Source organism: Pseudophryne corroboree, chromosome 4 (genome assembly GCF_028390025.1).
Source record: "Pseudophryne corroboree isolate aPseCor3 chromosome 4, aPseCor3.hap2, whole genome shotgun sequence".
In the NCBI taxonomy this organism is placed as follows: Eukaryota; Metazoa; Chordata; class Amphibia; order Anura; family Myobatrachidae; genus Pseudophryne; species Pseudophryne corroboree.
Window position 1 is genome coordinate 30,426,077 of NC_086447.1, and position 19,138 is coordinate 30,445,214.

A 19,138-nucleotide genomic window follows, 5' to 3' on the forward strand; every position below is an offset into this window, starting at 1 on the left:
GAATTGTGAATGTCATGCAATTTGCCAATTTTGTTTGAATATCTTCCACCAATGGTGCTACAGTGCAGGCTATAAATATCTTTCAAACAGTTGTTGTGATTTCCATATTGGCCACTATATGCAATAGAAACGAGCTCAAGCATTAGTGGTATAGTGGTGAGCATAGCTGCCTTCCAAGCAGTTGACCCGGGTTCGATTCCCGGCCAATGCATCCTTTTCCTTATGTGCTGTTTTCGCACTTATAGTTGTTGCTTAAGATATGCTCAGATGACAAGGTCCATAGAAAATGTTAAAATCTTTGTAGAAATCATGATTCCTTCTTAGCAGATGACTTTTGATTCCACCACTGCCTGATTAAAGATTTGTAAATACATTTTACAAAGTTCACTGAGGTGCCATATGCAAGTAAATCGAAGGTCTTTTCTTTTCTCAGTTTTAATACCACTGTATGTCAGTTCAATGGTGCATAAAAACTTTTAGTATGGATGAGCCTAAATCTTGAATTGTAAATGTCATGCAATTTGCCAATTTTGTTTGAATATCTTCCACCAATGGTGCTACATCGCAGGCTATAAATATCTTTCAAACAGTTGTTGTGATTTCCATATTGGCCACTATATGCAATCAAAAAGAGCTCAAGCATTGGTGGTATAGTGGTGAGCAAAGCTGCCTTCCAACCAGTTGATCTGGTTACGATTCCCGGCCAATGCATCCTTTTCCTTATGTGCTGTTTTCGCACTTATAGTTGTTGCTTAAGATATGCTCAGATGACAAGGTCCATAGAAAATGTTAAAATCTTTGTAGAAATCATGATTCCTTCTTAGCAGATGACTTTTGATTCCACCACTGCCTGATTAAAAATTTGTAAATACATTTTACAAAGTTCACTGAGGTGCCATATGCAAGTAAATCAAAGGTCTTTTCTTTTCTCAGTTTTGATACCACTGTATATCAGTTCAATGGTGCATAAAAACCTTAAGTATGGATGAGCCTAAATCTTGAATTGTGAATGTCATGCAATTTGCCAATTTTGTTTGAATATCTTCCACCAATGGTGCTACAGCGCAGGCTATAAATATCTTTCAAACAGTTGTTGTGATTTCCATATTGGCCACTATATGCATTCGAAAAGAGCTCAAGCATTGGTGGTATAGTGGTGAGCATAGCTGCCTTCCAAGCAGTTAACCCGGGTTCGATTCCCGGCCAATGCATCCTTTTCCTTATGTGTTGTTTTCGCACTTATAGTTGTTGCTTAAGATATGCTCAGATGACAAGGTCCATAGAAAATGTTAAAATCTTTGTAGAAATCATGATTCCTTCTTAGCAGATGAATTTTGATTCCACCACTGCCTGATTAAAGATTTGTAAATACATTTTACAAAGTTCACTGAGGTGCCATATGCAAGTAAATCGAAGGTCTTTTCTTTTCTCAGTTTTGATACCACTGTATGTAAGTTCATTGGTGCATAAAAACCTTAAGTATGGATGAGCCTAAATCTTGAATTGTGAATGTCATGCAATTTGCTAATTTTGTTTGAATATCTTCCACCAATGGTGCTACAGCGCAGGCTATAAATATCTTTCAAACAGTTGTTGTGATTTCCATATTGGCCACTATATGCATTCGAAAAGAGCTCAAGCATTGGTGGTATAGTGGTGAGCATAGCTGCCTTCCAAGTTGTTGACCCGGGTTCGATTCCCGGCCAATGCATCCTTTTCCTTATGTGCTGTTTTCGCACTTATAGTTGTTGCTTAAGATATGCTCAGATGACAAGGTCCATAGAAAATGTTAAAATCTTTGTAGAAATCATGATTCCTTCTTAGCAGATGACTTTTGATTCCACCACTGCCTGATTAAAGATTTGTAAATACATTTTACAAAGTTCACTGAGGTGCCATATGCAAGTAAATCGAAGGTCTTTTCTTTTCTCAGTTTTGATACCACTGTATGTCAGTTCAATGGTGCATAAAAACCTTAAGTATGGATGAGCCTAAATCTTGAATTGTGAATGTCATGCAATTTGCCAATTTTGTTTGAATATCTTCCACCAATGGTGCTACAGCGCAGGCTATAAATATCTTTCAAACAGTTGTTGTGATTTCCATATTGGCCACTATATGCAATCGAATATAGCTCAAGCATTGGTGGTATAGTGGTGAGCATAGCTGCCTTCCAAGCAGTTGACCCGGGTTCGATTCCCGGCCAATGCATCCTTTTCCTTATGTGCTGTTTTCGCACTTATAGTTGTTGCTTAAGATATGCTCAGATGACAAGGTCCATAGAAAATGTTAAAATCTTTGTAGAAATCATGATTCCTTCTTAGCAGATGACTTTTTATTCCACCACTGCCTGATTAAAGATTTGTAAATACATTTACAAAGTTCACTGAGGTGCCATATGCAAGTAAATCGAAGGTCTTTTCTTTTCTCAGTTTTGATACCACTGTATGTCAGTTCAATGGTGCATAAAAACCTTAAGTATGGATGATCCTCTTCCGGTTCCGGCTTCATGGAGACCTGAGCTCCGTTTTGAGCTCCGTCCCCCGCTCCCCATCAGACACCTTTTACTAGGCTTTTAAAGCCTCGTTTTGAGCCCGGAATCCTCCTGCAGTGACCTTGCACCTCCGTAGCCAATATGGACCGCTTTTTAGCACCGCTGACGCCGCAACCCCAAACGGACCAGCAGCAGCAGCAGCCGCCGCAGCCTCCACGCCAGGAGAAGCGCCGGGCTGCAGGGACCATGCAGGCAGACTCTGCAGTGGAGAGTGCACCCCCTCTGCATAAGAAATCCGCGGCCGAAGGACCTGGGGGACACGTGAGTGCGGGCTGCGATGCCCCTGTGACCTACTCAGAGGTGGTAGCAGCCATTACAGCTACCATGACTCCCCTTCTATCCAAAGCAGTAGCTGATATCACTAGTCAGCTACAACATTTGACCCACAGGGTTTCTAACACGGAACAACAGATCAGCGTAGTATCCCATGACATAGGAGACTTGCAACACACCGTGAAACGTCTCACTAACGATTCCTATCAGATGTGGAACAAGATAGACGATATTGAGAACAGATCGCGTCGAAATAATATTAGGCTGGTCGGCCTCCCTGAATCTATCAAGGGGCCCGCTATGGCCCATTTTGTCCGCAACACTCTACCCTCGCTTTTAGGCATAGAGGCGGTTTGCCAGGACATGGTAATAGAGAGGGTCCATAGGGTAGGACCGATTCCGACCCCCAACAGGCCGAGACCCCGCGTTACCCTGTTCCGCTGCTTAAATTACCTACACAAAATGGAGATATGGTCGGCCTCTCGCAAAGCTAAATCTTTGTCATGGGAAGGACATAAGCTTCATATTTTTCAAGACTACTCCGCTGAATTATCACGGGCCAGGAAATCCTTTTCCCCTGTTTGCTCTCAATTAGTCGCTGAAGGGCGCAAATTTGGCCTGTTATATCCTGCCAGGCTTCGCATTTATGACGGGTCTTCATTTAAGGACTTTTCCACCCCGCCTGACGCTGTGGCTTACCTCCAGGAGCTGTCCCAGGCCAAGGATGCAGACATCTCTGATTCAGCTAAATGAAGGACTGTGCTCCTTGTTCTAAACTGCCTTATTAAGTTCTCCCTGTTCTGCATGATCCCATGTCTGTTTAGTGATTTCAGAGTTTAAACCGCTAATTTTTTTTTTTTTTTTTTTTTTCTCACTCCACATTTAGTGGCTCATTTTCTCTACATTATATGTTATCTTAATGTTCTTAGGTGTAACGCGCTGCCAGGACCTACGGGCCCCAGTTATACAGTTATACAGTTATACAGTTTTACATCAGTATTTTGTAATACGTTAGGGATCGGGGGCGGACACGCCCCGTCGTGCTGGATGTGTGTCCTTTTTGATATGTTACTCTATGTGCTTTTACTTGGAAGTCTGGCATCAAATGCTGGCATTTGTATGCCTCTTTTCATTTATGCTCCCTATCTCCCCTCCCGCACACCCCTCCCCTCCTTCACTTCCTGGTATCCCCCTCCAATCCCTGGGGGCGCTGTCCTACCCTATATAACTTGGCGAGATTGTATGATATCCTTCGACATCGTTATACTAAAAGTTCCCCTCTGTGTTTTTTTATGCTTTAAGATGATGTTTCTTTTTTTCCCTGTTCCCTGCAGGGATGCCTAGTCTACGCTATGCAACCTGGAACGTTGGAGGAATTAATTCTCCGGCGAAACGCAGGAAAATATTGATTTTCTTACAAAAATCTGGCGTGGACGTGGCATTCCTCCAGGAAACTCATCTGACTCCCGCTGAATCTGCAAAATTGGGAATGCTAGGATGGTCTGTATTGGCGTCTTCTTCCTACAGTTCCAAGGCAAGAGGAGTGGTTATTCTGGTAAAACGCAACCTGGCTCATGAGGTACACCGCGTTGTTACTGACGATACAGGTAGATATGTGGTGGTCTCGGTGGATATATTGGGCAGGAGACTCACGCTGGCTAATGTATATATTCCCCCTCCCTACTCTAAGTCATATTTCCAGAGCTTGATTACCCTTCTGACCCCCTTCATGGGTGACAATTTGATCATTGGTGGAGATTTTAACCTGATTTCTTCCTCCATATTAGACAGATCAAACACCCGCGGGACCCCTCCTCCACTCCCTAAGGTTGGCATCCCCCTCTTCACCTCCACCTTACAGGTTATTGACCTGTGGAGAGCCCTATACCCAACAGAACGAGAGTACACCTGTCTCTCAGCGGCGCACGGCTCTCTCTCTCGCATCGACTATTTCTTCATCTCTCATGCTCTTTTCCCTCAGGTCACAGACTGCTCTATCGCCCCCATCTCTCTGTCAGACCATGCTATGATTTCCTTGACTATCCACTTTCCAGATGACGGAGACACGACTAGGTTATGGAAATTTCCAAATAGATTCTGTCATTCTGATACTTTCAAGTCCTTCTTGGAGGCTGCTTGGGACGACTTTTACTCTACCAATTCTGAACATCTTCAGACGAATCCCTTTCTGTTCTGGATGTCAGCGAAAGCAGTTCTCAGAGGGGCGATTATGTCCTTTACCGCAGCCTCCAACAAGAACTATTCAAAGCAGTATCTGGCGCTCCAGAACGCCCTCACTGCGGCCTTTCAGGCATACAAACAAATGCCTTCACCAGTCACTAAGCAAACATATCTACTCACAAAAACCCACTTTGACGAACACATTTCCGAAATGGGAAATAAATACCTTTTTTCTGTCCACTACAAGTTCCACAAATTCGGGAACAAGTCTGGCCGCTTACTCTCTAACTTACTTCGTGGCACATTTTCACCTGCCGTGGTTCACCCTCTCCGCACACAGCAAGGCACACTGACTTCCACAAACAAACAGATTGCACATATTATGCAGTCTTATTTCTCACAATTATACTCAACCACCATTCCAAACACCCCGCAACCGCCTTCGCCACCTTCACACCCCTCGACATCCTGCTCTCAACCGCCACACCCTCCCCCCATCCCCGCTGACAAGTCTACCAACCCCCCTTTCTCTTGGGAAGCCCTACCTTACCCTGCTCTTACAGATGACATGGCCACTCAACTTCTATCCCCGATCACTATCACTGAAGTCCGATCAGCGATCAAACAATTAAAACCCAATAAGGCCCCTGGCCCTGACGGCTATAGTGGGGAGTTCTATAGACTCCTCTCCCATAAATTTGACTCCATTTTGGTAGACATTTTCAATTCATTATTACTAGCTCAGACTCCCCCACCTCACTTTAATTCGGCACTCCTCAAATTGCTCCCTAAACCAGGCAGAGATTTATCCCTCCCAGGCTCCTATCGACCAATATCTTTGCTAAACTTAGATTATAAATTGTTCGCCAAGATACTGGCCGACCGTCTGAAACTCATACTCCCCCACATTGTTCACCCTGATCAGACAGGCTTCATTGCAGGAAGACACTCGGTGGTCAATGTGAGAAGGGTGATAGCAGCCTTACACTCCTGCCACGGTGACATGTCCTCTTCGGGATATGCCATCATATCCTTGGACGCGGAAAAGGCCTTCGACCTCGTCGAATGGCCTCATCTCTACGCAACCCTGACACGATTTAAATTCCCTGATGCGTTTATAAAGGCTATCCGTGCACTATATTCAGCCCCGGCCACTCAAATTTCGTGCAACGGTCTCCTTTCCAACCCCTTCTATATAGAAAAAGGTACTAGACAGGGGTGCCCTCTCTCCCCACTCCTCTTTGCCATCGCTCTAGAACCTCTAGCATTAGCTCTTAGGCTTTCCCCTTCCATTACTGGCATCTCTGTCGGTAACACTGAGCTTAAAGTCGCCCTGTTCGCTGACGACATGTTGTTATTTGTCTCAAACCCTCTTACGTCAGTCCCGGAAATCCTGCGTTTGATTTCAGACTTTGGTGAAACGGCTGGTTATAAGATCAATGTCACAAAATCAGAATTACTTCCTATACACGTCCCCCCTGCCACACTATCCTCTCTCACTCAAGCATCACCCTTCACGATCACTCAGTCCCATTTTAAATACCTTGGGGTAAATATTGCACGTGATATTGCACGGATCTACGAAATCAACTTCACACCGGCCATTAAGGCCGTGCTTACTAAGCTAGAGGGATGGGCTACCCTTCCGCTCTCATTGCTTGGGAGGATTGCAGTCCTCAAATCGATAATATTTCCCAAAATCTTTTATATTATGCAATCTCTTCCATTCAGTCTCAGAGAAGCGGATGGCGCTGTATTGCGCAAAGCTATGACCCGATTTATATGGCATGGGAAGAAACCAAAAGTGGCCTTTGCAAAACTAGTAATGGACAAGTCACTGGGCGGACTGGGTGTCCCGGATTTTCTTTCTTACTCTCTTACAATCTTTCTCCGATATGCAGCTGATTGGCTTTTAGGAAAAAGCACATACACTGACTTGGCTCTAGATACTGATGCTTTTCGACCATATTCCCCATGTGCCCTCCTACACACCAAAAAAACTGACATACCTTCTTCAATCCTGAAACACCCTCTATTCCGAGACACGTACTTAAGCTGGGTGAAATTACACAGAAAACTCAAATCTGACCACACTGTTTCCTCTTATATATCCCTTTGGGGAAACCCTTCTTTTCCTCCTTCCCTTCACAATGCTCTTTTTGTCCGATGGCGGGAGAGGGGGCTGTGTGCTGCTTCACAGGTCTTCGACCCGGGTGGCCACATGGCTCAATTTACAACACTGAGAGACAGGTACTCTATTCCGTCCTCCCACTTCTATATGTATCTACAAGTGAGACACTACCTCCATTCATTGCACATCGACTCTATCCCCTCGTCTCCCTCTTCCCCTCTAGCAAAAGTTCTAAAGCACTGGGAATCCCATCCCTACAAACTAAAGCAAATTTACTCACTCATTGTAAATATCCCAGCCTTGCCATACATTCCCAGACTGGTTGCCTCCTGGCAAGCAGACATCCCAAGCGTGACCTCCTGTGACCTCCTCTTAGACCACCACCACCGGACCATGTCAATTCTTAGTTCTGCGTACCTACAAGAGGTACATGTAAAATCCATCCATAGAGCATACTTGCCTCCCTTTGAACAGATACACATTGATCCTGCAATCCCTAATAGGTGCCCTAAATGTAAAGGAGCTAAAGCCTCTTTCTACCACTGCCTTTGGAGCTGTACCAGAATCCAACGCTTCTGGAACAAATTATTTGTGTTCATAAATACCCATTTCCACATGGCACTGAGACCAGACCCGCTGGCATGTCTTTGCATAAATTTCTCTATATGGAGATCAGAAAAAGGGATTAGCCTACTTTTCCCTATGTTGACCATGTTGTTTACAATAACCAAAAAGGCAATTCTGAAACACTGGGTTGTTAGATCGACCCCCTCCTTAGCTGAAGTTCAGAAAATCATGCTACAATATTTATACTTTGATCGAAGGTCCACTCTTCTTACGGGTCCCTCTGGCCTCGCCGGGTTCAACAAAAAATGGGGCCCCTATATGGCTACACTAGACCAGACCACTCAATCCACGATAATTGCAGCATTTGAAAATTCTCAGTGGAAAATGTCCAGATAACCTAACTTCATTCTTCTCCTACTCCTATTCTTCTTTTTCTCTCCTCGTCAATCTTATAGAATCTAATAGAGTCCTTCTCCTCTCTTGTCTTATATATATTCTACATGCCTAGCTTGTCATCATATTTAATAATGTAATAGTATACCAGCTCAGTTACAATTAACTGATTAGGAACTATGTATAATGATGTATGTTTGTATGTTCATAACCCCACCCTAACAGGGCTCTTCAGCCTTTGATGGGCCGACAGCTCCCCGACCTTCCACCCCCCCCCCCCTCCCACCCCCCCCCCCCCCACCCCATGCTTGACTATACTTCCATATTTTTCCTACTGCATATTGTTGTTTGGCTTAAACAATCTTGTATTGATCCATTCTTCATACGTTCCCTATGTTCTAGAGATCGCCACATTATGATGTTGATGTTTTATTGTCAAACGCATATTTCTCATATATGGAAAACCTCAATAAAAATCAGTTCTTTAAAAAAAAGTATGGATGATCCTAAATCTTGAATTGTGAATGTCATGCAATTTGCCAATTTTGTTTGAATATCTTCCACCAATGGTGCTACAGCGCAGGCTATAAATATCTTTCAAACAGTTGTTGTGATTTCCATATTGGCCACTATATGTAATCGAAAAGAGCTCAAGCATTGGTGGTATAGTGTTGAGCATAGCTGCCTTCCAAGCTGTTGACCCGGGTTCGATTCCCGGCCAATGCATCCTTTTCATTATGTGCTGTTTTCGCACTTATAGTTGTTGCTTAAGATATGCTCAGATGACAAGGTCCATAGAAAATGTTAAAATCTTTGTAGAAATCATGATTCATTCTTAGCAGATGACTTTTGATTCCACCACTGCCTGATTAAAGATTTGTAAATACATTTTACACAGTTCACTGAGGTGCCATATGCAAGTAAATCCAAGGTCTTTTCTTTTCTCAGTTTTGATACCACTGTATGTCAGTTCAATGGTGCATAAAAACCTTAAGTATGGATGAGCCTAAATCTTGAATTGTGAATGTCATGCAATTTGCCAATTTTGTTTGAATATCTTCCACCAATGGTGCTACAGCGCAGGCTATAAATATCTTTCAAACAGTTGTTGTGATTTCCATATTGGCCACTATATGCAATCGAAAATAGCTCAAGCATTGGTGGTATAGTGGTGAGCATAGCTGCATTCCAAGCAGTTGACCCGGGTTCGATTCCCGGCCAATGCATCCTTTTCCTTATGTGCTGTTTTCGCACTTATAGTTGTTGCTTAAGATATGCTCAGATGACAAGGTCCATAGAAAATGTTAAAATCTTTGTAGAAATCATTATTCCTTCTTAGCAGATGACTTTTTATTCCACCACTGCCTGATTAAAGATTTGTAAATACATTTTACAAAGTTCACTGAGGTGCCATATGCAAGTAAATCGAAGGTCTTTTCTTTTCTCAGTTTTGATACCACTGTATGTCAGTTCAATGGTGCATAAAAACCTTAAGTATGGATGAGCCTAAATCTTGAATTGTGAATGTCATGCAATTTGCCAATTTTGTTTGAATATCTTCCACCAATGGTGCTACAGCGCAGGCTATAAATATCTTTCAAACAGTTGTTGTGATTTCCATATTGGCCACTATATGCATTTGAAAAGAACTAAAGCATTGGTGGTATAGTGGTGAGCATAGCTGCCTTCCAAGCAGTTAACCCGGGTTCGATTCCCGGCCAATGCATCCTTTTCCTTATGTGTTGTTTTCGCACTTATAGTTGTTGCTTAAGATATGCTCAGATGACAAGGTCCATAGAAAATGTTAAAATCTTTGTAGAAATCATGATTCCTTCTTAGCAGATGAATTTTGATTCCACCACTGCCTGATTAAAGATTTGTAAATACATTTTACAAAGTTCACTGAGGTGCCATATGCAAGTAAATCGAAGGTCTTTTCTTTTCTCAGTTTTGATACCACTGTATGTAAGTTCATTGGTGCATAAAAACCTTAAGTATGGATGAGCCTAAATCTTGAATTGTGAATGTCATGCAATTTGCTAATTTTGTTTGAATATCTTCCACCAATGGTGCTACAGCGCAGGCTATAAATATCTTTCAAACAGTTGTTGTGATTTCCATATTGGCCACTATATGCATTCGAAAAGAGCTCAAGCATTGGTGGTATAGTGGTGAGCATAGCTGCCTTCCAAGTTGTTGACCCGGGTTCGATTCCCGGCCAATGCATCCTTTTCCTTATGTGCTGTTTTCGCACTTATAGTTGTTGCTTAAGATATGCTCAGATGACAAGGTCCATAGAAAATGTTAAAATCTTTGTAGAAATCATGATTCCTTCTTAGCAGATGACTTTTGATTCCACCACTGCCTGATTAAAGATTTGTAAATACATTTTACAAAGTTCACTGAGGTGCCATATGCAAGTAAATCGAAGGTCTTTTCTTTTCTCAGTTTTGATACCACTGTATGTCAGTTCAATGGTGCATAAAAACCTTAAGTATGGATGAGCCTAAATCTTGAATTGTGAATGTCATGCAATTTGCCAATTTTGTTTGAATATCTTCCACCAATGGTGCTACAGCGCAGGCTATAAATATCTTTCAAACAGTTGTTGTGATTTCCATATTGGCCACTATATGCAATCGAATATAGCTCAAGCATTGGTGGTATAGTGGTGAGCATAGCTGCCTTCCAAGCAGTTGACCCGGGTTCGATTCCCGGCCAATGCATCCTTTTCCTTATGTGCTGTTTTCGCACTTATAGTTGTTGCTTAAGATATGCTCAGATGACAAGGTCCATAGAAAATGTTAAAATCTTTGTAGAAATCATGATTCCTTCTTAGCAGATGACTTTTTATTCCACCACTGCCTGATTAAAGATTTGTAAATACATTTACAAAGTTCACTGAGGTGCCATATGCAAGTAAATCGAAGGTCTTTTCTTTTCTCAGTTTTGATACCACTGTATGTCAGTTCAATGGTGCATAAAAACCTTAAGTATGGATGATCCTAAATCTTGAATTGTGAATGTCATGCAATTTGCCAATTTTGTTTGAATATCTTCCACCAATGGTGCTACAGCGCAGGCTATAAATATCTTTCAAACAGTTGTTGTGATTTCCATATTGGCCACTATATGTAATCGAAAAGAGCTCAAGCATTGGTGGTATAGTGTTGAGCATAGCTGCCTTCCAAGCTGTTGACCCGGGTTCGATTCCCGGCCAATGCATCCTTTTCATTATGTGCTGTTTTCGCACTTATAGTTGTTGCTTAAGATATGCTCAGATGACAAGGTCCATAGAAAATGTTAAAATCTTTGTAGAAATCATGATTCATTCTTAGCAGATGACTTTTGATTCCACCACTGCCTGATTAAAGATTTGTAAATACATTTTACACAGTTCACTGAGGTGCCATATGCAAGTAAATCCAAGGTCTTTTCTTTTCTCAGTTTTGATACCACTGTATGTCAGTTCAATGGTGCATAAAAACCTTAAGTATGGATGAGCCTAAATCTTGAATTGTGAATGTCATGCAATTTGCCAATTTTGTTTGAATATCTTCCACCAATGGTGCTACAGCGCAGGCTATAAATATCTTTCAAACAGTTGTTGTGATTTCCATATTGGCCACTATATGCAATCGAAAATAGCTCAAGCATTGGTGGTATAGTGGTGAGCATAGCTGCATTCCAAGCAGTTGACCCGGGTTCGATTCCCGGCCAATGCATCCTTTTCCTTATGTGCTGTTTTCGCACTTATAGTTGTTGCTTAAGATATGCTCAGATGACAAGGTCCATAGAAAATGTTAAAATCTTTGTAGAAATCATTATTCCTTCTTAGCAGATGACTTTTTATTCCACCACTGCCTGATTAAAGATTTGTAAATACATTTTACAAAGTTCACTGAGGTGCCATATGCAAGTAAATCGAAGGTCTTTTCTTTTCTCAGTTTTGATACCACTGTATGTCAGTTCAATGGTGCATAAAAACCTTAAGTATGGATGAGCCTAAATCTTGAATTGTGAATGTCATGCAATTTGCCAATTTTGTTTGAATATCTTCCACCAATGGTGCTACAGCGCAGGCTATAAATATCTTTCAAACAGTTGTTGTGATTTCCATATTGGCCACTATATGCATTTGAAAAGAACTAAAGCATTGGTGGTATAGTGGTGAGCATAGCTGCCTTCCAAGCAGTTGACCCGGGTTCGATTCCCGGCCAATGCATCCTTTTCCTTATGTGCTGTTTTCGCACTTATAGTTGTTGCTTAAGATATGCTCAGATGACAAGGTCCATAGAAAATGTTAAAATCTTTGTAGAAATCATGATTCCTTCTTAGCAGATGACTTTTGATTCCACCACTGCCTGATTAAAGATTTGTAAATACATTTTACAAAGTTCACTGAGGTGCCATATGCAAGTAAATCGAAGGTCTTTTCTTTTCTCAGTTTTGATACCACTGTATGTCAGTTCATTGGTGCATAAAAACCTTAAGTATGGATGAGCCTAAATCTTGAATTGTGAATGTCATGCAATTTGCCAATTTTGTTTGAATATCTTCCACCAATGGTGCTACAGCGCAGGCTATAAATATCTTTCAAACAGTTGTTGTGATTTCCATATTGGCCACTATATGCAATCGAAAATAGCTCAAGCATTGGTGGTATAGTGGTGAGCATAGCTGCCTTCCAAGCAGTTGACCCGGGTTCGATTCCCGGCCAATGCATCCTTTTCCTTATGTGCTGTTTTCGCACTTATAGTTGTTGCTTAAGATATGCTCAGATGACAAGGTCCATAGAAAATGTTAAAATCTTTGTAGAAATCATGATTCCTTCTTAGCAGATGACTTTTGATTCCACCACTGCCTGATTAAAGATTTGTAAATACATTTTACAAAGTTCACTGAGGTGCCATATGCAAGTAAATCGAAGGTCTTTTCTTTTCTCAGTTTTGATACCACTGTATGTAAGTTCATTGGTGCATAAAAACCTTAAGTATGGATGAGCCTAAATCTTGAATTGTGAATGTTATGCAATTTGCCAATTTTGTTTGAATATCTTCCACCAATGGTGCTACAGCGCAGGCTATAAATATCTTTCAAACAGTTGTTGTGATTTCCATATTGGCCACTATATGCATTCGAAAAGAGCTCAAGCATTGGTGGTATAGTGGTGAGTATAGCTGCCTTCCAAGCAGTTTATCCGGGTTCGATTCCCGGCCAATGCATCCTTTTCCTTATGTGCTGTTTTCGCACTTATAGTTGTTGCTTAAGATATTCTCAGATGACAAGGTCCATAGAAAATGTTAAAATTTTTGTAGAAATCATGATTCCTTCTTAGCAGATGACTTTTGATTCCACCACTGCCTGATTAAAGATTTGTAAATACATTTTACAAAGTTCACTGAGGTGCCATATGCAAGTAAATCAAAGGTCTTTTCTTTTCTGAGTTTTGATACCACTGTATATCAGTTCAATGGTGCATAAAAACCTTAAGTATGGATGAGCCTAAATCTTGAATTGTGAATGTCATGCAATTTGCCAATTTTGTTTGAATATCTTCCACCAATGGTGCTACAGCGCAGGCTATAAAAATCTTTCAAACAGTTGTTGTGATTTCCATATTGGCCACTATATGCGTTTGAAAAGTGCTCAAGCATTGGTGGTATAGTGGTGAGCATAGCTGCCTTCCAAGCAGTTGACCCGGGTTCGATTCCCGGCCAATGCATCCTTTTCCTTATGTGCTGTTTTCGCACTTATAGTTGTTGCTTAAGATATGCTCAGATGACAAGGTCCATAGAAAATGTTAAAATCTTTGTAGAAATCATGATTCCTTCTTAGCAGATGACTTTTTATTCCACCACTGCCTGATTAAAGATTTGTAAATACATTTTACAAAGTTCACTGAGGTGCCATATGCAAGTAAATCAAAGGTCTTTTCTTTTCTCAGTTTTGATACCACTGTATATCAGTTCAATGGTGCATAAAAACCTTAAGTATGGATGAGCCTAAATCTTGAATTGTGAATGTCATGCAATTTGCCAATTTTGTTTGAATATCTTCCACCAATGGTGCTACAGCGCAGGCTATAAATATCTTTCAAACAGTTGTTGTGATTTCCATATTGGCCACTATATGCATCGAAAAAGCGCTCAAGCATTGGTGGTATAGTGGTGAGCATAGCTGCCTTCCAAGCAATTGACTCGGGTTCCATTCCCGGCCAATGCATCCTTTTCCTTATGTGCTGTTTTCGCACTTATAGTTGTTGCTTAAGATATGCTCAGATGACAAGGTCCATAAAAAATGTTAAAATCTTTGTAGAAATCATGATTCCTTCTTAGCAGATGACTTTTGATTCCACCACTGCCTGATTAAAGATTTGTAAATACATTTTACAAAGTTCACTGAGGTGCCATATGCAAGTAAATCAAAGGTCTTTTCTTTTCTCAGTTTTGATACCACTGTATATCAGTTCAATGGTGCATAAAAACCTTAAGTATGGATGAGCCTAAATCTTGAATTGTGAATGTCATGCAATTTGCCAATTTTGTTTGAATATCTTCCACCAATGGTGCTACAGCGCAGGCTATAAATATCTTTCAAACAGTTGTTGTTATTTCCATATTGGCCACTATATGCATCGAAAAAGCGCTCAAGCATTGGTGGTATAGTGGTGAGCATAGCTGCCTTCCAAGCAATTGACTCGGGTTCGATTCCCGGCCAATGCATCCTTTTCCTTATGTGCTGTTTTCGCACTTATAGTTGTTGCTTAAGATATGCTCAGATGACAAGGTCCATAGAAAATGTTAAAATCTTTGTAGAAATCATGATTCCTTCTTAGCAGATGACTTTTGATTCCACCATTGCATGATTAAAGATTTGTAAACACATTTTACAAAGTTCACTGAGGTGCCATATGCAAGTACATCAAAGGTCTTTTCTTTTCTCAGTTTTGATACCACTGTATATCAGTTCAATGGTGCATAAAAACCTTAAGTATGGATGAGCCTAAATCTTGAATTGTGAATGTCATGCAATTTGCCAATTTTGTTTGAATATCTTCCACCAATGGTGCTACAGCGCAGGCTATAAAAATCTTTCAAACAGTTGTTGTGATTTCCATATTGGCCACTATATGCATTTGAAAAGTGCTCAAGCATTGGTGTTATAGTGGTGAGCATAGCTGCCTTCCAAGCAATTGACCCGGGTTCGATTCCCGGCCAATGCATCCTTTTCCTTATGTGTTGTTTTCGCACTTATAGTTGTTGCTTAAGATATGCTCAGATGACAAGGTCCATAGAAAATGTTAAAATCTTTGTAGAAATCATGATTCCTTCTTAGCAGATGACTTTTGATTCCACCACTGCCTGATTAAAGATTTGTAAATACATTTTACACAGTTCACTGAGGTGCCATATGCAAGTAAATCGAAGGTCTTTTCTTTTCTCAGTTTTGATACCACTGTATGTCAGTTCAATGGTGCATAAAAACCTTAAGTATGGATGAGCTTAAATCTTGAATTGTGAATGTCATGCAATTTGCCAATTTTGTTTGAATATCTTCCACCAATGGTGCTACAGTGCAGGCTATAAATATCTTTCAAACAGTTGTTGTGATTTCCATATTGGCCACTATATGCAATAGAAACGAGCTCAAGCATTAGTGGTATAGTGGTGAGCATAGCTGCCTTCCAAGCAGTTGACCCGGGTTCGATTCCCGGCCAATGCATCCTTTTCCTTATGTGCTGTTTTCGCACTTATAGTTGTTGCTTAAGATATGCTCAGATGACAAGGTCCATAGAAAATGTTAAAATCTTTGTAGAAATCATGATTCCTTCTTAGCAGATGACTTTTGATTCCACCACTGCCTGATTAAAGATTTGTAAATACATTTTACAAAGTTCACTGAGGTGCCATATGCAAGTAAATCGAAGGTCTTTTCTTTTCTCAGTTTTAATACCACTGTATGTCAGTTCAATGGTGCATAAAAACTTTTAGTATGGATGAGCCTAAATCTTGAATTGTAAATGTCATGCAATTTGCCAATTTTGTTTGAATATCTTCCACCAATGGTGCTACATCGCAGGCTATAAATATCTTTCAAACAGTTGTTGTGATTTCCATATTGGCCACTATATGCAATCAAAAAGAGCTCAAGCATTGGTGGTATAGTGGTGAGCAAAGCTGCCTTCCAACCAGTTGATCTGGTTACGATTCCCGGCCAATGCATCCTTTTCCTTATGTGCTGTTTTCGCACTTATAGTTGTTGCTTAAGATATGCTCAGATGACAAGGTCCATAGAAAATGTTAAAATCTTTGTAGAAATCATGATTCCTTCTTAGCAGATGACTTTTGATTCCACCACTGCCTGATTAAAAATTTGTAAATACATTTTACAAAGTTCACTGAGGTGCCATATGCAAGTAAATCAAAGGTCTTTTCTTTTCTCAGTTTTGATACCACTGTATATCAGTTCAATGGTGCATAAAAACCTTAAGTATGGATGAGCCTAAATCTTGAATTGTGAATGTCATGCAATTTGCCAATTTTGTTTGAATATCTTCCACCAATGGTGCTACAGCGCAGGCTATAAATATCTTTCAAACAGTTGTTGTGATTTCCATATTGGCCACTATATGCATTCGAAAAGAGCTCAAGCATTGGTGGTATAGTGGTGAGCATAGCTGCCTTCCAAGCAGTTAACCCGGGTTCGATTCCCGGCCAATGCATCCTTTTCCTTATGTGTTGTTTTCGCACTTATAGTTGTTGCTTAAGATATGCTCAGATGACAAGGTCCATAGAAAATGTTAAAATCTTTGTAGAAATCATGATTCCTTCTTAGCAGATGAATTTTGATTCCACCACTGCCTGATTAAAGATTTGTAAATACATTTTACAAAGTTCACTGAGGTGCCATATGCAAGTAAATCGAAGGTCTTTTCTTTTCTCAGTTTTGATACCACTGTATGTAAGTTCATTGGTGCATAAAAACCTTAAGTATGGATGAGCCTAAATCTTGAATTGTGAATGTCATGCAATTTGCTAATTTTGTTTGAATATCTTCCACCAATGGTGCTACAGCGCAGGCTATAAATATCTTTCAAACAGTTGTTGTGATTTCCATATTGGCCACTATATGCATTCGAAAAGAGCTCAAGCATTGGTGGTATAGTGGTGAGCATAGCTGCCTTCCAAGTTGTTGACCCGGGTTCGATTCCCGGCCAATGCATCCTTTTCCTTATGTGCTGTTTTCGCACTTATAGTTGTTGCTTAAGATATGCTCAGATGACAAGGTCCATAGAAAATGTTAAAATCTTTGTAGAAATCATGATTCCTTCTTAGCAGATGACTTTTGATTCCACCACTGCCTGATTAAAGATTTGTAAATACATTTTACAAAGTTCACTGAGGTGCCATATGCAAGTAAATCGAAGGTCTTTTCTTTTCTCAGTTTTGATACCACTGTATGTCAGTTCAATGGTGCATAAAAACCTTAAGTATGGATGAGCCTAAATCTTGAATTGTGAATGTCATGCAATTTGCCAATTTTGTTTGAATATCTTCCACCAATGGTGCTACAGCGCAGGCTATAAATATCTTTCAAACAGTTGTTGTGATTTCCATATTGGCCACTATATGCAATCGAATATAGCTCAAGCATTGGTGGTATAGTGGTGAGCATAGCTGCCTTCCAAGCAGTTGACCCGGGTTCGATTCCCGGCCAATGCATCCTTTTCCTTATGTGCTGTTTTCGCACTTATAGTTGTTGCTTAAGATATGCTCAGATGACAAGGTCCATAGAAAATGTTAAAATCTTTGTAGAAATCATGATTCCTTCTTAGCAGATGACTTTTTATTCCACCACTGCCTGATTAAAGATTTGTAAATACATTTACAAAGTTCACTGAGGTGCCATATGCAAGTAAATCGAAGGTCTTTTCTTTTCTCAGTTTTGATACCACTGTATGTCAGTTCAATGGTGCATAAAAACCTTAAGTATGGATGATCCTAAATCTTGAATTGTGAATGTCATGCAATTTGCCAATTTTGTTTGAATATCTTCCACCAATGGTGCTACAGCGCAGGCTATAAATATCTTTCAAACAGTTGTTGTGATTTCCATATTGGCCACTATATGTAATCGAAAAGAGCTCAAGCATTGGTGGTATAGTGTTGAGCATAGCTGCCTTCCAAGCTGTTGACCCGGGTTCGACTCCCGGCCAATGCATCCTTTTCATTATGTGCTGTTTTCGCACTTATAGTTGTTGCTTAAGATATGCTCAGATGACAAGGTCCATAGAAAATGTTAAAATCTTTGTAGAAATCATGATTCATTCTTAGCAGATGACTTTTGATTCCACCACTGCCTGATTAAAGATTTGTAAATACATTTTACACAGTTCACTGAGGTGCCATATGCAAGTAAATCCAAGGTCTTTTCTTTTCTCAGTTTTGATACCACTGTATGTCAGTTCAATGGTGCATAAAAACCTTAAGTATGGATGAGCCTAAATCTTGAATTGTGAATGTCATGCAATTTGCCAATTTTGTTTGAATATCTTCCACCAATGGTGCTACAGCGCAGGCTATAAATATCTTTCAAACAGTTGTTGTGATTTCCATATTGGCCACTATATGCAATCGAAAATAGCTCAAGCATTGGTGGTATAGTGGTGAGCATAGCTGCATTCCAAGCAGTTGACCCGGGTTCGATTCCCGGCCAATGCATCCTTTTCCTTATGTGCTGTTTTCGCACTTATAGTTGTTGCTTAAGATATGCTCAGATGACAAGGTCCATAGAAAATGTTAAAATCTTTGTAGAAATCATTATTCCTTCTTAGCAGATGACTTTTTATTCCACCACTGCCTGATTAAAGATTTGTAAATACATTTTACAAAGTTCACTGAGGTGCCATATGCAAGTAAATCGAAGGTCTTTTCTTTTCTCAGTTTTGATACCACTGTATGTCAGTTCAATGGTGCATAAAAACCTTAAGTATGGATGAGCCTAAATCTTGAATTGTGAATGTCATGCAATTTGCC

The 19,138-nt window shown here is 40.4% G+C and overlaps 18 non-coding genes across 18 annotated transcripts; all 18 read left to right on the plus strand.

The window, feature by feature from the left end:
- Window positions 1-139: 139 nt before the first annotated feature.
- Window positions 140-211, plus strand: TRNAG-UCC (transfer RNA glycine (anticodon UCC)). Its single transcript has one exon. It is a non-coding gene; the product is annotated as a tRNA-Gly (tRNA).
- A 928-nt stretch (window positions 212-1,139) lies between these two features.
- On the plus strand, window positions 1,140-1,211 carry TRNAG-UCC (transfer RNA glycine (anticodon UCC)). Its single transcript has one exon. It is a non-coding gene; the product is annotated as a tRNA-Gly (tRNA).
- A 428-nt stretch (window positions 1,212-1,639) lies between these two features.
- On the plus strand, window positions 1,640-1,711 carry TRNAG-UCC (transfer RNA glycine (anticodon UCC)). The gene has a single exon. It is a non-coding gene; the product is annotated as a tRNA-Gly (tRNA).
- A 428-nt stretch (window positions 1,712-2,139) lies between these two features.
- On the plus strand, window positions 2,140-2,211 carry TRNAG-UCC (transfer RNA glycine (anticodon UCC)). Its single transcript has one exon. It is a non-coding gene; the product is annotated as a tRNA-Gly (tRNA).
- Window positions 2,212-9,253: 7,042 nt separating this feature from the next.
- On the plus strand, window positions 9,254-9,325 carry TRNAG-UCC (transfer RNA glycine (anticodon UCC)). Its single transcript has one exon. It is a non-coding gene; the product is annotated as a tRNA-Gly (tRNA).
- A 428-nt stretch (window positions 9,326-9,753) lies between these two features.
- On the plus strand, window positions 9,754-9,825 carry TRNAG-UCC (transfer RNA glycine (anticodon UCC)). Its single transcript has one exon. It is a non-coding gene; the product is annotated as a tRNA-Gly (tRNA).
- Window positions 9,826-10,253: 428 nt separating this feature from the next.
- TRNAG-UCC (transfer RNA glycine (anticodon UCC)) lies at window positions 10,254-10,325 on the plus strand. The gene has a single exon. It is a non-coding gene; the product is annotated as a tRNA-Gly (tRNA).
- A 428-nt stretch (window positions 10,326-10,753) lies between these two features.
- Window positions 10,754-10,825, plus strand: TRNAG-UCC (transfer RNA glycine (anticodon UCC)). Its single transcript has one exon. It is a non-coding gene; the product is annotated as a tRNA-Gly (tRNA).
- Window positions 10,826-11,752: 927 nt separating this feature from the next.
- TRNAG-UCC (transfer RNA glycine (anticodon UCC)) lies at window positions 11,753-11,824 on the plus strand. The gene has a single exon. It is a non-coding gene; the product is annotated as a tRNA-Gly (tRNA).
- Window positions 11,825-12,252: 428 nt separating this feature from the next.
- On the plus strand, window positions 12,253-12,324 carry TRNAG-UCC (transfer RNA glycine (anticodon UCC)). Its single transcript has one exon. It is a non-coding gene; the product is annotated as a tRNA-Gly (tRNA).
- A 428-nt stretch (window positions 12,325-12,752) lies between these two features.
- Window positions 12,753-12,824, plus strand: TRNAG-UCC (transfer RNA glycine (anticodon UCC)). The gene has a single exon. It is a non-coding gene; the product is annotated as a tRNA-Gly (tRNA).
- Window positions 12,825-13,252: 428 nt separating this feature from the next.
- On the plus strand, window positions 13,253-13,324 carry TRNAG-UCC (transfer RNA glycine (anticodon UCC)). The gene has a single exon. It is a non-coding gene; the product is annotated as a tRNA-Gly (tRNA).
- Window positions 13,325-13,752: 428 nt separating this feature from the next.
- On the plus strand, window positions 13,753-13,824 carry TRNAG-UCC (transfer RNA glycine (anticodon UCC)). Its single transcript has one exon. It is a non-coding gene; the product is annotated as a tRNA-Gly (tRNA).
- A 1,928-nt stretch (window positions 13,825-15,752) lies between these two features.
- On the plus strand, window positions 15,753-15,824 carry TRNAG-UCC (transfer RNA glycine (anticodon UCC)). The gene has a single exon. It is a non-coding gene; the product is annotated as a tRNA-Gly (tRNA).
- A 928-nt stretch (window positions 15,825-16,752) lies between these two features.
- On the plus strand, window positions 16,753-16,824 carry TRNAG-UCC (transfer RNA glycine (anticodon UCC)). The gene has a single exon. It is a non-coding gene; the product is annotated as a tRNA-Gly (tRNA).
- A 428-nt stretch (window positions 16,825-17,252) lies between these two features.
- TRNAG-UCC (transfer RNA glycine (anticodon UCC)) lies at window positions 17,253-17,324 on the plus strand. Its single transcript has one exon. It is a non-coding gene; the product is annotated as a tRNA-Gly (tRNA).
- Window positions 17,325-17,752: 428 nt separating this feature from the next.
- Window positions 17,753-17,824, plus strand: TRNAG-UCC (transfer RNA glycine (anticodon UCC)). The gene has a single exon. It is a non-coding gene; the product is annotated as a tRNA-Gly (tRNA).
- Window positions 17,825-18,751: 927 nt separating this feature from the next.
- TRNAG-UCC (transfer RNA glycine (anticodon UCC)) lies at window positions 18,752-18,823 on the plus strand. The gene has a single exon. It is a non-coding gene; the product is annotated as a tRNA-Gly (tRNA).
- The last annotated feature ends 315 nt before the right edge of the window (window positions 18,824-19,138 follow it).